The 15,930-nt window shown below is 41.7% G+C and overlaps 1 protein-coding gene across 1 annotated transcript in view; it reads left to right on the plus strand.

Annotated features, from left to right (window-relative positions):
- Positions 1 to 15,930, plus strand: part of SLC1A3 (solute carrier family 1 member 3) — a 79,026-nt gene that overhangs the window by 2,567 nt on the left and 60,529 nt on the right. The window lies entirely within an intron of this gene.

Here is a 15,930-nt window from a genome sequence, read left to right on the forward strand (position 1 = left end):
TGCTGACTTGAAGTTGAACATCATGCCAGAGGAAGAGGCTGAGCCTTTTATATGTTTGCACTCCCCCACCCAGTGACTGGGAAAGGTAAATTGAGAAAAATGTTGACACAGATCTTTTTCATTCATTTCTTGCCATAAATAGCTACCCCTTTTCCTGAAACTTTTCATCCTCTTACAAATGTAGCATTGTTAACAGCAATCTGTACTAATAAAACATTGTTTTGTTTGATTTATTGGTATCTGAAATCATCGTTTATTACCTATGGGTGGCATTAATCCTACTTTAAAATATAGCTGAAGAAACTACTTATTTGCAGTTTTTTACTGAACCAATATAGAAACCATTAGGCCAATAAACGTATAAGCCAATGCCATGTTCTAAAAATTATCTAACTTAACTTTCCAGTAATGTGACCCAAAAGGGGAAGGGGGGCATTTGTGTACAGTTTGAATTTGGAATTTGCCAAGATCTCCATCAAATATAAAGAGGTAATAACAATAAAAACTAAGAAAATTTTGTAGCCCATAACTATAATAACTTTATCCGAAAAACAATAGGGTTCCTAAAGTGTAGGCAAATAGAAATACAACAGGAGAATAGTTTGTCACAGGACTTTAAACATATTCCACTTCAACATCTTTTGCTCCTTTTCAGTAATTGTTGGTGATTGATGATTGCTCAACTAATTTTAGAGATGTTCAAAGAGAAAAGGTTCTGATTGACTCAGAGAAGTGACGGGTTTTTTTTTAGTAGGTTCCCAGGTTGGCTTTTTTTTTTTTTTAAGATTTTATTTATTTGAGAGAGAGAGAGAGAGTGCCCGTTTTAAAGATTTTATTTATTTATTTGAGAGAGAGAGAAAAAGTGCACATGCAGGTTGGGGGGGGGGGCAGAGGGAGAAGCTGACTCCCCACTGAGCAGGGAGCTCTTGCAGGGCTCAATCCCAGGACCCCAGGATCATGACCTGAGCCAAAGGCAGATGCTTAACCAACTGAGCCACCCAGGCACCCCAGATTCCCAGGTTTAAATACATTCCTGGGAAAATTATTTCAGTGCTGTGTCATTGTCTTGGAAGTTGATGTAAAATGCTTGGATGACTGTCAAGCCAAACAGTAGCTGCTGCCACATAATAATAGCAAACATTTATATAGTACTATTCCAACTACTTTCTAGGTGTTTTGCCTATATTAGTTTACTTAATCCTCAGGCCTGTGCGTGAGTGGGTAGATATGATTCATACGATCTTGAATTTTGTCTGAGAATAGTGAACGTGGAGAGATCAAGCAACTTGTCCAAAGTCATGCAGATACTAAATGTTACAGCTTAAAGTCAACTCAGGCTATCTAGGCCAGAGGCCATTCTCTTAACCAATTTGCCATCCTGTCTTTCTGCTCTGTGAACTAGTTGGCATCTTCTGAGAGGTACCAGGAAGAGAAATGCTGCGTCTTGGTAGAGGCCAATTAGCAAGCAATGCTAGATGCATTCACATAGCATTGTAATTTTACTATATGATTTACCTAGTTAAATCAGCAGAAAACTTATAATTCTCCTACAAATGATTAAGCCACATCCCTCTCATTCATTTGACAAATACTCATTTATTCTGCAGTCCTACCCCCATAATAATAGAGCTCAGTGCTCCTAGAGTATGTTTGGAAAAGATGCCGAAACGCTTATTCAAGATGGTGTTCTAAACACTAGAAGAGTTCCATTTCTAGAACAGAAATGTTTCAAAGAATAGAGGAAGGGAAAGTAATGAAACCTGCACATGGGAGGCAAACTGATGGAGAAGCAAGCTCTTAAGTGATTACAAAGACATCTCTAATAGAAGGAAGATAATGCCAAGATTTAATAGTCCATTTTCTCTATGAGTTCTGAGATCATTTCCTAGCCCAGTGAGGACTTTCCTAACATTTGAGAGAACTGCAGTGAGTTGGCTGAGCCGGGGTAGATAACTTGGCAGGATGTCCTCATGGTTGGCTTTACTAATGGAAACTGAAGAGGTAGAAGTAACAAGAAGTCACTAACAAAGAAGCACATAAAAAGAGCTCATTGACAGTCAGGGAGACCACTGCGTCTACACCAAAGACTTGGAATGGCAAATAGACAACTCAGGAACAGACTGAGAGAAAGAAGAACCCTCCAGTTATCTCTTGATATGTCTTCCATTGAGGGCCCAATGGAAACAAAGGCCCCATTTAGCTTGTCACTGGGTACCGTGTCTACATTAGCCCTAAAAGAATAATAAGAACATGTCTGGACTTCAACTCTCTAATCTGTTTGCTGCAGCATAGGAAAAAAGCTGAAAAAATTCTAGCAATGAAGGAGAAAAGTTAGTTTCCCCAAAGAGGAACTGAGAAGAACCAAATTCTTAGGTTATAATCTCTTTTAATAAAAAATATATATAAGTAAAAAAAAATCTATATATTGGGTGGATTTTTTGGTTCAATCTGTTTTGTTTGGTCTCTTTGAAATAAAATCAATGTGCGTTTAGTATGTGGAAGTGGAAACTAGAAAAGTATTACAGAGGAGGAGTAGAAACACATGAATCCATATATTCAGATTAAAGTAGAGAATTGTAAATATTTCAGTACCAATTCCTCTACAAGCACAGGCCTGGAGCCACTTGTGCAATTTGATGTCAGTTCTAAGTGACATTTCTAATGTCATGTCTAAGCAAAGTCAAAGTCTGAATGTGCCATGCTGTGACAAAGCCACCTAACGGGGGCAAATTAGCAACCTAAGAGAAGGCATGGCCAAGTGTTAAGTCCCTTTAAGAGGGTTCATTATTAAAGCCGTTAGATAAAGTGTCTCCCAGGGCTGTTGGAGGCATCTGTCTGACAAAAACCACACTGGGGAGAGTAGTTACTATCTTTCTCCCTCCAGGAAGCACTTTCTTGTTTCAGACTGTGGTAAGTGGGATGAAGGTGACCTTAGACATGTCGCTGAAAGAAAGGGAAAGTCCTTCATCGTGGTCAAGTCACAAAATGCCCATCTTTCCATATCCAGGAAACAAATTGCACAATAAATGAAAAATGAAATCTCAGGCTAAAAATTTTTGAAGAAATGGGTCATAAGACCAGCTGCAAGGGGAAGGAAACTACAAAGCATTGCGATAGAATTATTGATGGAGTTCACAAACACTGCAACTAGCATCTCTCTCTGCTGTGTGTCTACACACACACACACACACACACACACACACAACTTTTATGTTTGGGCTGTCCTTTATATGAGTTTGAGAAAAATTGGTGACTTCTCAGAAAAGAAAACATAGCAACTGGGGCACCTGGGTGGCTCAGTGCTTGAGCATCTGCCTTTGGCTCAGGTCATGATCCCGGGGTCCTGGGATCGAGTCTTGAGTCAGGCTCCCCTGCAGGGAGCCTGCTTCTCCCTCTGCCTATGTCTCTGCCTCTCTGTGTGTGTCTTTCATGAATAAATAAATAAAATATTTAAGAAGAAAGAAAGAAGCAAAGAAAGAAAGAAAGCATACCGACAACATGTGTATAAGGCATTTCCCATCATTCCCTAATACTCTTCAGCAGTGAATGTAAATTGTGCTATAACAACATGAAGGAGATACGAGAAAGTGGTCACTGTGGCTGCCCCTGGGATAGGAGCTGGGGATCTGGTAATGGGATAGAAGGAATATGACTTTCCTCTAAATAAAGTTTTTGTATGGTTTGAAGGCTTTTTACCACATTCATATATTACCTACCATTATCTATTGTCTGCTCAATAAATGTGTGGTTTTATTTAAAGATTCAGTGCTATTCAACAGTTTAACAAATACTAAATGTTGGGTGTCTGGCCTGTGCTCTGCAACGGGGAGTCTCTGCCCTCAGGTAGTTTTTAGTAGGAAAGATGAATAAAATGAGATGACAAGGGAGTAGACAAGGTTCAGAATAGACAAATGGTAACAGGGAGTTTCTAAATTATCTCTAACCTTTTTTAAGTGAGATCATATTATCCATACTGTTCTATATAATATACGATTTTTGTGTTGATACTTTAGAAGTTCTGCTTTCTTAACAGCCATGTGGGCCCTAGATGTACCATGTGGGGAAAAAAGAGTATGGCTTCTGACAAAGGGTAGACGTGGATTTATATGCCAACCGTATGATTTAATAGTGGTGTGCTCCTGGAGGAGGCATTTAACTGCTCTGAGCCTCGGTCTTCTCATCTATCATTACACATATAATATACGTTACAAACACTTAGACTGTGTGCCAAGCACTGTTGTAAGTGTTGTTAACACATTAGCTTTATTTAATTCTTGGAACAAGCCAGGAGAGAGGTATTCTTATTCTCATTTCACAGATACCAGCTCAGATACTTACCTACATCTGATGCATATTGACTGGGATTCAAATCCACCATTCTGGCCCTATGTTTATTCTCTCACCCACTGCACTCTTCCGAGTGCTGGTCCCTGCCCTCAGGGCATATCCATTCCCGTTTTATGACATCAATTAGCTAAGGGTGTACACTGACCCAACAACAGGAGTGATGGAAAGGAGGGGTGAAGTTGAGACCTCAGTACCAGAAGTCCTCCTGCACCCTGACAATTGATTGCATGTGGGCATTAGCAGAAGAGCTGGACTGCAGGCCACCGGTCCAGTTTCTGACTCGGGTGCCTGCGGGTGGAGGTGCTACCTGTAAAGGTACAATAGAAGAAGATTGGGACAAGAATGGGAAGGGTGATTTCAGTTTTCTGGATGTGTTGATTTTGAGATGCAAATGCTACAACAGAGATAGAATGCAAGAGGCTCACTATACATATCTTGAAGGTATTTGGATGTTGAGACTGAACAATGATCAATGAATCAGATTATCCTCCTGCATAAGCTACTCTGTAAGTAGACTATTCTCAGAAGGCTGTTAACTCTAGGCCTTTCTTTATGCATGAAGCAAGGCCATGGTGGTATTCTGTGCCTTGCACACATACACAGTATCTAGCTGAGTCAGTTCAGTCAAGAAGTTTATTGATGTGGTTAGCCATCAGCTGCTGCACTGAAATGATTGGCCATGGGACCAAAGGAGCCAACGGCTTGCATTGGTGGTACGGGCACTGTGTGCACCCATGCGGGCAGCTTCTCAGCTAACCAAGAGATGGGCATCTCACCCGTTGGACAACAGGAATCCAAAGAATGGTGAACAATTTCCACACTGGGATTTACGGTTTCTTCAGCACTTCCCAGAAATGAGAAGAGAGAGGGAGCTTCAGGAAGCTATGAGAAAAGGTAGCTTCTGGGTAGGCCCTCCCCTGGTGCTGTGGAGCTCAGCTCTTCAGAGAGGCTTCTGGAGACAGAGAGCTGGGAGGGAAGGGATGAGGCCTAATGAGCTCAGAAACAGTGGATTCACCATGCCCTGCTCTGGAGAAGGGACACAGAGGTAGGTTGTAGGGACTAGTGACTTTCCTCTGCTTTGTCTTCACACCCCCCCCCCCCCCCCCCCAGGGAGCAGAAATACAGAAAAATTGTCAGGGACAGCAGTCACAACTACCTGATGTGTGCTCACAGCCCACTTGGATCCTGGCCCTCAATTTCATTCTCCAAAAGCATTCCAGGGAGCTGCCTCCTACTGTGGGGATTTCGTCCAGTACAGTATTGGGGAGTGGATCAGAGGTATAGATTCTGGAGGCAGGCATTTTAGGTTTTATTTCCCAGTTCTGGAACTGAACCTCTGTTCCTCCACGTGTAAAATAGAATAATTGTAACACCTCTCTGCCAAGACTTTATATCCCAGTTCTGCCGCTTACAACCATGTAACTTTTAATAGTTTCCTTAAGGGCTTGGCAGGTAGGATATCCATAGACCCTGTAAACCCCTCGTCTTTTGCTGGCATCTTTGCTGGGGGCACCAAACGAAAATACACACTGATTTGATGATGCTGTCTGCTAGAGAATGGAGACCCAGGGATGTGGGGAGGCCAGGCCAGGAAGGGGAGAAGATGGTCACCTGGTTTAGGTCTAGGGTTTCGTTGGCTAGAGAAGAGAGCCAAGAAGACTTGTAGGAAGGGATTTAGTGGTTGTAAAGGGCTTTGAGAGGCAGAGATGAAAGGCTCCGAGTAAGAGATACCGTCATTATCTGTCCCTCACCCACCTGGCCTCCTGAGCCGAAGCAGAAAGTAATCCCCCAGCACAGCCCTTATCTCAATCCAGAATGCTCAATGGAGGGCGCGCCTGACGGGAGACATCTCTCTCTCTCGGGCAGAGGGTTGCTGAGAAAATGTTGTCAATAAATGTTTTAACCTGCTCACTAGTGCATTTTTGTTTATACCATGTGGGGCCAATCTGAGTTTGCAACCTCCCTGGTTTCTCCTTTTCTCCAGCATTTTGGGCTCTACTGCCCATTACCTGCCACCCCTCTCAAAGTCGGGGCAGGCCGGAGGGGTTCTGGAAACCTGGGAGGAGTGCTGCTGGTTTCTAAGAGAGTTGAAGCCTGGGTAGAGGGCTTGAGGTATGGGGTACATCAAATACAGGGTAGAGGCTTGATATCATTCTAAGATCTCTGGATTTTATTTTGCTGTTTTCCTCCTGTTCATTCAGATAATGAGAAAAGTAAGCAGGCAACTCCAAATTTGTTTCTCTTTTGAGTAGGTTATCAAATCAGCAGGTGTGTTTGGAACAACGACCTGCAGTAATAATACCTTCCCGTGTTGCCGTGTTCCGGTTCACAGAGCCTTTGCCCGTCCAGTGCACTCTCTAGCAATGCGAGTCCAGGGCCAGCCAGCCCTCCTTCTGAGTAGGATCCGCATATATCTGGAATGCAGCTGAGAAAGCCCTGGGAGTCTAAAGGTCCTGGTTATAGACCCAGCTCTACCATCAACTCACTTTATGATTCAGGACAAATGTCTGGGCCTCAACATTTCCTCATGAGCAAATCACATTTGGACTAATGTCTGCTTCCACCTCCAAAATTCTATCATTTGAAGTCTGATTTGCCTTTCCCCTAAAGCAGAATGTATGGAATAAAACACACCAGTGTTTTCTTTCTACCCCTTGACACAGTACAATTGCAGGCACCTTTATCCTATACAGTTAATCCAACCCATTCTAGCCAGGCTTTCCCATCAACAAGCAGCCACCTTCTCTCACATTCAATTCCTGAGGACCATCGTGTTCCCAAACTCTGGGTGCGATCGCCAGTGTTGGAGCATACAAATGAGGCATGCCTCTGCAGAAGCCACCTCCGCCCTGCAGCCTTCTGCCCATCTCTCATAAATCTGAGGAGGAAAGCTGTGACTCTCTGTTTTTGCTATAGAGCCAACAAGGCAGTGAAGAGCCTACATTTTCTGGAAAAGGCAACTGGAATATAAGCACTGTCTTTTCCAAGTTGTGCATTCCAGGTGTTAGAGTACTTGATATTTATGGAACACTGGGGTGCTATCATTCATCAACTATTTGGTCTGGCAGCGAGGTGAGCTGTGTCATTGCTGTGAGGTGAGGAAACACACGGAGCATTTCAGGGCACAAAGTTTAGCCATCGTGTGTCTGCCGAGTATAAAAATGAAGAGCTGTAGGTCAGAGCTTCAGTGCTATCGGAGTTGCTCAGCACTTACTCCCCAACCCAAGAATGTTTCCATCACTATGCCCAATCAGGAAAGGTCCCTGAGTGGTTTTGAACCCAAAAAAGAGAAGAATAAAACCCCCCAAAACTAGATAAAGGAAGATATTCCCTAGACAAATTAAGACAAGAGGGAGTAAGGCACTCCTTTTTTCCCTTCTGTGTATCATATCAAGGAGTCAAAGGTAAATTTAGGAGCAGCAAGTTAAAAGACACCCTTAAGTTTTGAGTTTCAAGACTGCCTATCTCCAGAAACGGCAGCTCCATTCTTCTTGTGCCCAAAGAGACTTCTCCGGTTCTCCGACAATGATTCCAGGCCACGGACTGCTTCTGCTTCCCAGAGAGAAAACAATGGGCTATTAGCGAGAGGACTTTCTATTCAGGATCTTGTAAGATGAAGCTCATTTGTCCCTAATGAGAGATGGACAATCGCTGCCCTTCTCATCGTGAAAAGACGGCCCCTGCTTTGAGACGCATCCCATCCCTTGAAATTTCATCTTAAAAGCAAGTAAGCCAAAACCCCAGGGATACATGTGCTTGCTGGTGCCTTCAGCTTGTTGATGAACGATGAATCAGGAAGGAAATTGTGAGTCTTTTAACAAAACCGCCTATGATCAGGACTGTCTTCTTCTTTTTTTTAAATCTATTTTTGTCCTCTTGAGTTTGCTTTTTTAAAGGCAAATGAAACAGTCGTGTGAAAAAGCTGTGATTCCATAAACTTCCCAGGGCTTTGTCAGTTCTGCCTTTGCGATGCTTTACGCAGTATGATGGATGATGGAAGAGCATGTTACCTACCCTTGCCTAGAGGTTTACAAGGTGGCTTCGGCGCTTTGGTGCACTGGTAACCCCAGGGGCTGATGCGTTGAAGCATATGTGATCCTATAATGACTGAGTTCAGAGTTTTTTCAGATTCACTTCCTTGTCTCCAGAAAAAAGAGAGGGGTTTGGTGAGAAAGTGATCCACTCACTAGAAATCTGAGCACGACTAGTGACTTTCCCCTCCATGACCCAAATTAAGTAAACTTATTGTTAAAGCAAATCAAAGCAAGACTGAGGAGAAACTAACCCAGACCCAAGGGGACTTTTTAGAAAGATCTAAGCATCTAGCAGAAATCATGTGGATGGGAATTCAGTCAGATTTTTTTTTCAAGTTTTATTTTTATTTATTTAAGTAATTTCTACACCCATCGTGGGGCTTGAATTCACAACCCGGAGACCAAGAGTCACACACTCTTCTGACTGAACCAGCCAGGTGCCCCAAATTCAGTCAGACTTAAAAAAAAAAAAAAGCGAGTCCTTTTGGTTTTTTTTTTTTTTTTTTTTTTGCTTATTTATTTTATTTTATTTATGAAGTACATTTACATTGCCCAAAATTTTAAAAAGTACTAAAGGATATTGTTGTCAGTTTCTTGTGTGCCTTGAGAATTATTTTATGAGTATAAAATAAACACATACCTATCCCTTTTTATGCCTTTTGTATACAAATGCTGGCCTAGTCTGTATAACCTGCTTTACACCTTACCTTTTTAACTTTACGATAAACCTTAGACATCATTCCTTATTACCACATAAAGAACCTCCTCGTTCTCTCTTGAGGGTACAGTATATGGGTGTACCATCATCTCCTGAAGCAATTCCCAATTGAAGGGCATGTAGATTGTTTCCAACTTTTAGATATATTTGTTAAACGGTATGTGTGAAAGTTATTTCCCCTAGGTAAAGTGTATCTGTGGGATACATCCCCAGAATTGAAACTGCATTGACAGTTTCTACTCAATCATACAATATTTTATTTTTTACCAGAAAGGAATGCAACAGGTGCTAATGATTTTAGTAGAATATTTTTTAAATGACAATGGATTGGACATTGAAAAGATTAAATTTGCCAATTTAATTGCCATCCCGCATAGCTTACACTAGTAGTGCAGTCTTAAGAAGAAAGCACCAGGCTTTTCAGAACTCCTAGGGTTCTTCTGATAGAGTTGTCTCCTAGAGTTGCATGCCATGTGGACTGGTCTGCATCAGTTACCCAGGGCTGGTTCTTCTGGGCACCACTGGTGGAAGGAGACTGGAGCAGGTATTTCCCACCTCCAGCAACAGGAAATACCAAAGGACAAAAGAGTGAGCCAAGCCAGGGCCCAAATCTCTGAAGGATGTGGGAACAGAGGAGTGGGGGAGGGTTGAAAGATCGCCTCACACAGTAGCTTCTCACCAGGAAATGCCTGGAAGTTTGGGGTGAAACCAAAGGGCAGGAGCAGCAGACCCCTTGGGCAGGTAAATTCACCATAACACCTTGCCCTTCTTGTAAAAATAAACTAATGGAACTTATGTCCACCGGCTTCATCAGGCTTGCATGAGACACACTTATGACTTCTCCAACTTGGGCTACAAGCTAGCCAAGTTCTAAAATAGAAACTTGTATTTGATCTCTCAAATAATTATTTATTGCCTACCTGCCGTAATAACTGTAATAACTGTAATGGCCAAGTTGACGTATTAAAAAATGCTTTCATATGCCTTATCAAGGACTTTAAAATTCATGAGAAGAAACAAGATGAATTCATAATAAAGCAGCTAAGATTTATAATGCTTTGGATTTACATGGTTCTTTTAAACTCAGAACCTTTAGGCAAGAACATTAAAGTTCAAGAGGATTTTAGATACTCCCCATTCTGATCTATCTCTTCCATTTTGTGGACCGAAAAGAAAAGAAAAGAAAGAGGCCCAAAGAAATTATATGATTTGAAGACGTGTGCTGTGGAAATGGGCAGACCTCGGTTTGAAACCCCATTCCACCAACATCAGTCACTGGCCCTGTCACCTGGAAAAAGTGGCTTCCTCTTTCAAGGGTTCATCCTCCTCATCTGTAAGATGGTGATATTAAATCCTGTAGGTTTGATATGAAGATTCAGTCTTTAAGTAAAGTACCTACTGGCATCATTTGCTGGCAGCGTCACACCCAGAACCTCATCTCGGAAATTTTGGTCCATGATCTTTCTATAGCCCCACACCCACTGTCCCTCATACTCAAAAAAAATCAAGCCTTGTGGGAGAAACAGGAAATCAGGAGCTATCACTTCTAGTCTGGGAATCTAAAAGGCTAAGCAGTATGAGAAATCATAGTTCAGTTGAGATCCAGCTTCACAGATCAGGAGAGAGAAATCAGGGTTTGGAAGAAGGGGTGTTCCTGGGGGTAAGCTGCTGTGCTCACAGAACACGGTGGGGAACAGGATTTACTGTCAAGCACAGAGCAAAGTGATTCCTCCATTTGGTAAATGGGTAAATGTGTTCAACAGCAGCGGGGGGCCAGGCACTGCTGGGCACGGGTCATCTGAAAGAGAATTCACTCATTCTGTTTGGTCACTCATTCAGCAATATACTGAGCACCTACTACGTGTCAGGAACAATTTCTGGGGCTTAATACATATCAACGAAAACAAACACCTCAGGAAAAAAAACTTCATCTTCTGGAACTTTTATTTGAGGAGGCAAAGACAACAATAAGCAGCAAGCACAAGAAATTAGAAAATTATGTTGTATTTTGGAAGGTGATAAGAACTCCTGAAACAAAGCCAGCCAAGGAAGAAGAAGTTCAAGGTAGATTTCAATAAGAAGATGACATCTGAGCTAAGCCTGGAAGGAAACCTGGGCATCTCTGGGAAGAGTGTCCCAGGCAGAAAGCAGAGCCAGCACCAGGACCATAAAGCGGGGTCATGTCTGATGGTGAAATAACATCAAGGAGGCAAATATTGAAACAGAGCAGGTGGCGGAGTAGGGGGTAAGTTAGAAATATGGTGAGGCTAGGGAAGCAGGCCAGGTGCAGCCCTCACGTGACTTTGGGCTTTTGCTCCATGTGACATGAAGAGCTGTGAGGGGTCAGAGAAGAACAACACTCTGGGTTTTTTTAAAGTGCCCCTCTGGGTATCATGTTGGGAGGAGGCTGTAGGTTACGGCAAAGTAGAAGCAGGGAAACCAGTAGGAAAACCATGCAAAAGGCCCAGGGTGACGTAATGAATGTTCAAGCAGCCTTCCTTTATAAATTAGCAGGAAAAAAAAAAAGTGAGGCATAGGAAAGGTCACATGAAGAGTTCAAAGCAGGGCTAGGACTACAATCCCAACATCATTCATTTGCCAAACATCTATAGAGCATCTTCTCTATGCATGTGTCTTCACCACACTAGAAGCAGCTTGATAAAGAGGCCTAGAGACCTTTGCATGTTAGACCCCAGCTGCCCAGCACAGCTCACTTGTTGAGTGTGAGTGGGACCCTTGACCTGCTTCTAACCAATAGAATGTGGCAAAGGCAATGGATTCATTCCTGTGATTTTGTTTCCTAATTGGATCATTGTAGCCTTGAGACAAAGTAGTGTTAGTCTTTTATTGTCATTATTGTTGCTACATAAATGAAAAGATCCTACCTGGGAAATAGTAGTATTTTGTCAAGTAAAACCAGTATATGCTGTCAATGAAAATTTTGAAATCATTGTTTTCTTTGAGCCATCTTGCATATGAGTAGTCATCATGGTACCCTTTCTAGCTAAAGATGTGCAGGCCAAGCTCATTCTGGGTAGGAGTTTGAATGTCCTCTGACTGGTTTGCAGTGTCAATGTTTGCAGAGCTAGTTGGCTCATCCTGGTGGACGTTTGGTAGTTTTCATATGGTGGTCCCAAAATGTAAAGTTTTCCTTTCAAGACCAGTGCCACTATTACTTTTAGATTCCCTCTTGGCATCTGAGCATTTGGGGGGCATGATCTCCCTTTCTGGAGAATTTTGCATAGTGAGTAATAATTCTAGAAAGCTTTGGTCTGCATATCTGTTAGTGACAGTTTGGAGAGAGGGTGGGGAACTTGGGTAAAATTTTACTATTTCAAACTCCTAACATTTATCAAAAGTCCAAATTTTACTTCAACTTGTGCCTCATTTTTCTACCTTTAAATATTTTCTGGCTTCTTGATATTTTCCATAATTATATCAGATTAAATATGGGCCAAATCATCAAAATAGGTCTTTAGCTTTTAACTTGCTACGCATGTCTGGCTTTCAAAAGGAAGCCTTTGGTGGTGTGTTCTTACTGAGGCCCTAGTGTACAAGTTGTGTCTTCGTCTAGAAAAGCGAAGTGATATTTAATCTTCCAAAGAAGTGTTTGTTGTATAGACTCTCTAGGGAAAACAGTGAATCCCAAAGGACTCATTTCTTGAGCTTTTTGTACTAGGAGAAAGTCTTTAAACAAAAATGCATCTCTGTTTATAGCATTCAACACAGTTCATTTTGATCACTTTAAATGTTCTAGCTAAAATATTTCCTAGATTCCAAAAATCCTGTAAAATACCAAAACAGGAATGATTTAAGACTGTTGACTTAGACTGAACAATCCAGATTGAATCGTGACATCTGTGTATCATATAATGTCACCGAGATGCAAACTACAAAGTTTGCTTCAGCTGTAACAAATCCCATGGGGAGGTTATTCTGATTTTTATCGCTGTTTTTGCAGAGTAATCAATAATAAAAGATCTGTTCTTTTGCATTAAAGATCTGGTGGCCATAAAGGTTTTTATTAGCTCTAGGAACCTCAATCAATGCGCATCAAGAACATGCAGAGTCCTCAGCTCTGCAGAGCTCCTGAGTGAGCGGCTTTACCAACAGTGAAGAAGGCCACCCCCCCCCTCCCCCCCTACCCCCCCCCCGCCCTGTTGCCTCTAATGGGTCTGAAGGGCAGAGTAGAGGGCTCTGAGATGTGAGGATGTTTCAGGGAACACTGTTTTCATTGCTGGGCTGTGTAATCAGAAACCTGAACTGCTTACCCCAAAAAAGCAGTCTTCGCATTCAGAGCATTTGCTCCTCTTGATTTGACACTGACAGCTGGCTGACCTTACCACACTGGCCTCACCTCTAATGCTGTCTGGCAGAGCAAAAGCCAAAGAAAAATGTCTCTTGTTTATTCATTCAACAAATGAATTGGAAAGAAAAGCTGGATGTTGACTTCATTAAGTAAAATCAACAAAACCTTTGCCCCACTCAGACTCTATATTAAACTAATTTGAAATGGAATGAAAAGGTAGGCAAAATATAGTATATTTTGACTTGGGATCTTCAAATTAGTACCATGACTGTTGAGAGGCCAGGAGTACAGCATAGGAGGTGAGGGTCCAGGCTCTGGAGCTGGATAGCCTGAGTGTGAAGTCGACCTCAGCCATTCACCAGGCATTAAGGGAAGCGGCTTGACCCTTCTCTGCATTGACCGTGGCCACAACCTGTACCAAGCTGTGACGTTTTGGCACACCTGGTACCTACCTACTTTTTCAATGATTCCGGTTCTTCATCTCTGAGATGTAGGCAATACTAGTCCTGGCTTCCATGGTTCTGTGAGGCAATGTGCTCATGAGGCCTTGGCATCTTGCGAATACTCAATGACTGCTGGCTATTGTCATTAAACATGAGAACCTGAAGCATATTTTCCCTTAATGTCCTTTCTGGCTTTGCTACTGATTGTTTACAAGGATTAAAACGTGTGAAGGGGGGTGAAGAGGCAAGCTATTTTAATTGATAAGTTTTGTTTAAGTTTAGGTAAGTCATTCCATCAGAAGGGAATTGGTGGAACCGTTTTTAAACAGTGACTTAGGACTATGATAAACATATTGTGAGATCCTCAACAAGTAAAGGGACCTGTGAGGGGTTCCAACATTGATGGGTGCCTCTAGGACATCTCTAGAAGATCCAAGATTATTACTCAAGTGCTTCCAGAGTTCAGGGGTTAAATATGCTGAAGACTCAGGAGCCTAGTTTATTTGAGAACTGTCCTCAGGCCCAGACAACAAGGACATGTCTGTGTTTGAGACACATTAGAATGTGGTAGAATGAGCCCTGGGTTTTCTTTAAAATTCCCAACTCAACTCCTTACTAATTCTGTAGACTTGAGCAAGTTAACTAGCTTCTGAGCATCCATCAGTGTATTCGTTTTTTAAAATAGACATGGTAATATCTACCTCATAAAGTTGTGATAAGGATCATGCCACCATTTAGCCCATTAAAGCCTCAATAAATATTCCCCTTCCCAACATAATTTCCTCTGTCCTAGGAGTAGAAATGGCTTACTTGGTAAACCCAGAGAAAGGAAAGAGACCGAAGCTTCGTCAGGGGCAAAACTGATTCAAAGAGTAGTTGCAATGTGCTATCCCTCTAAATAACTCTTCCCTTCAAAGCTTTTGACCTGAAACTATCCCTTATGAAGAAATAAATGACTCCTGTCTACTGTTCTACTATAAAGAATAGCTTTAAGAAAATGTGGGCTCCATATTGGAGAATGTAAAGAAACTGAGACATTCTAGAGTAGCTGATGCCAGGATTATGGTTCCAAGCAAGAAGCTTGTTGACTGGAAAAAAACAGAAGAAAACTATCACCACCTGTTTAGACTTTGCCTCCTGGCTGTTTTTCTGCTGCTCTGTTAGACATCTACCTGGTGGATTGGAGTCAAGAGACATCACTCACTACTAGGCTGGCCCACTTACCTTCCTAAGACCTAGATGAAAATTGGTGGCACTTAGTAAATAAGGGATTTGATGGAGGGAGAGGAGATACATGGAGCTCCCAAAGAGAGTCTGGATACAGCTGTGTGGCTGTAGAGAGAACAAAGTCAGTGTTGGCAAGGATTAGACTTTGGGAAACGGGATCTAATGCACCTAGTATTTAGAAAGAACAATCCCTTCCTTCATATACACTGGCTTGTCTCTTGCTCCTAGAACTTGTATCATTGGATGAGCAGCTGTTCTACCTTTTTTTAAATGATAACTTAAATAATTTAAATGTCTTAAACAACTTAAGAAATTTAATTAACAAATAGCTTCTGAACTACCCAGGATCCCACCCATCCTTGGAAACAGTGTTGTATTTGAGTAAATACATTTTTAACAACAAACAACCATCTTAGAAATGAACTCGTGAAACCAAGCCTGGTCTTAAATTGTTATTTGGGAGATATCTAAAATTCCCAATATCTTGATATGGTCAAATTCCAGATGGCCAAAATGAGTTTCTTGTGTTTATTGTACACATTTTATTTTGTAATTGAATGATAAGTATTTAAATGCATTTAAATGAAGATCAGAAGACAATCAATTCCAGTGAAATTATATTTGATTAGTAGTAAGGTTTATAAATATTTATTTACTTACTCATTATAAGATGAAGCAGTTATTTCAGTGGGACTTGGCCTTTATACAACAAGCAAGAAAGAACTAGATATTACCAGCACCTTTTATAATTCCCATGTGCTGAGGATGATGCTGTGTTGAATAATGCACACTGAAAATTAGAATTAAATGTCTTACCCCAAACCAAGTTCCAGGAATATTAAAGCTTCAGTA

Source organism: Vulpes lagopus, chromosome 3 (assembly GCF_018345385.1).
Source record: "Vulpes lagopus strain Blue_001 chromosome 3, ASM1834538v1, whole genome shotgun sequence".
Lineage (NCBI taxonomy): Eukaryota > Metazoa > Chordata > Mammalia > Carnivora > Canidae > Vulpes > Vulpes lagopus.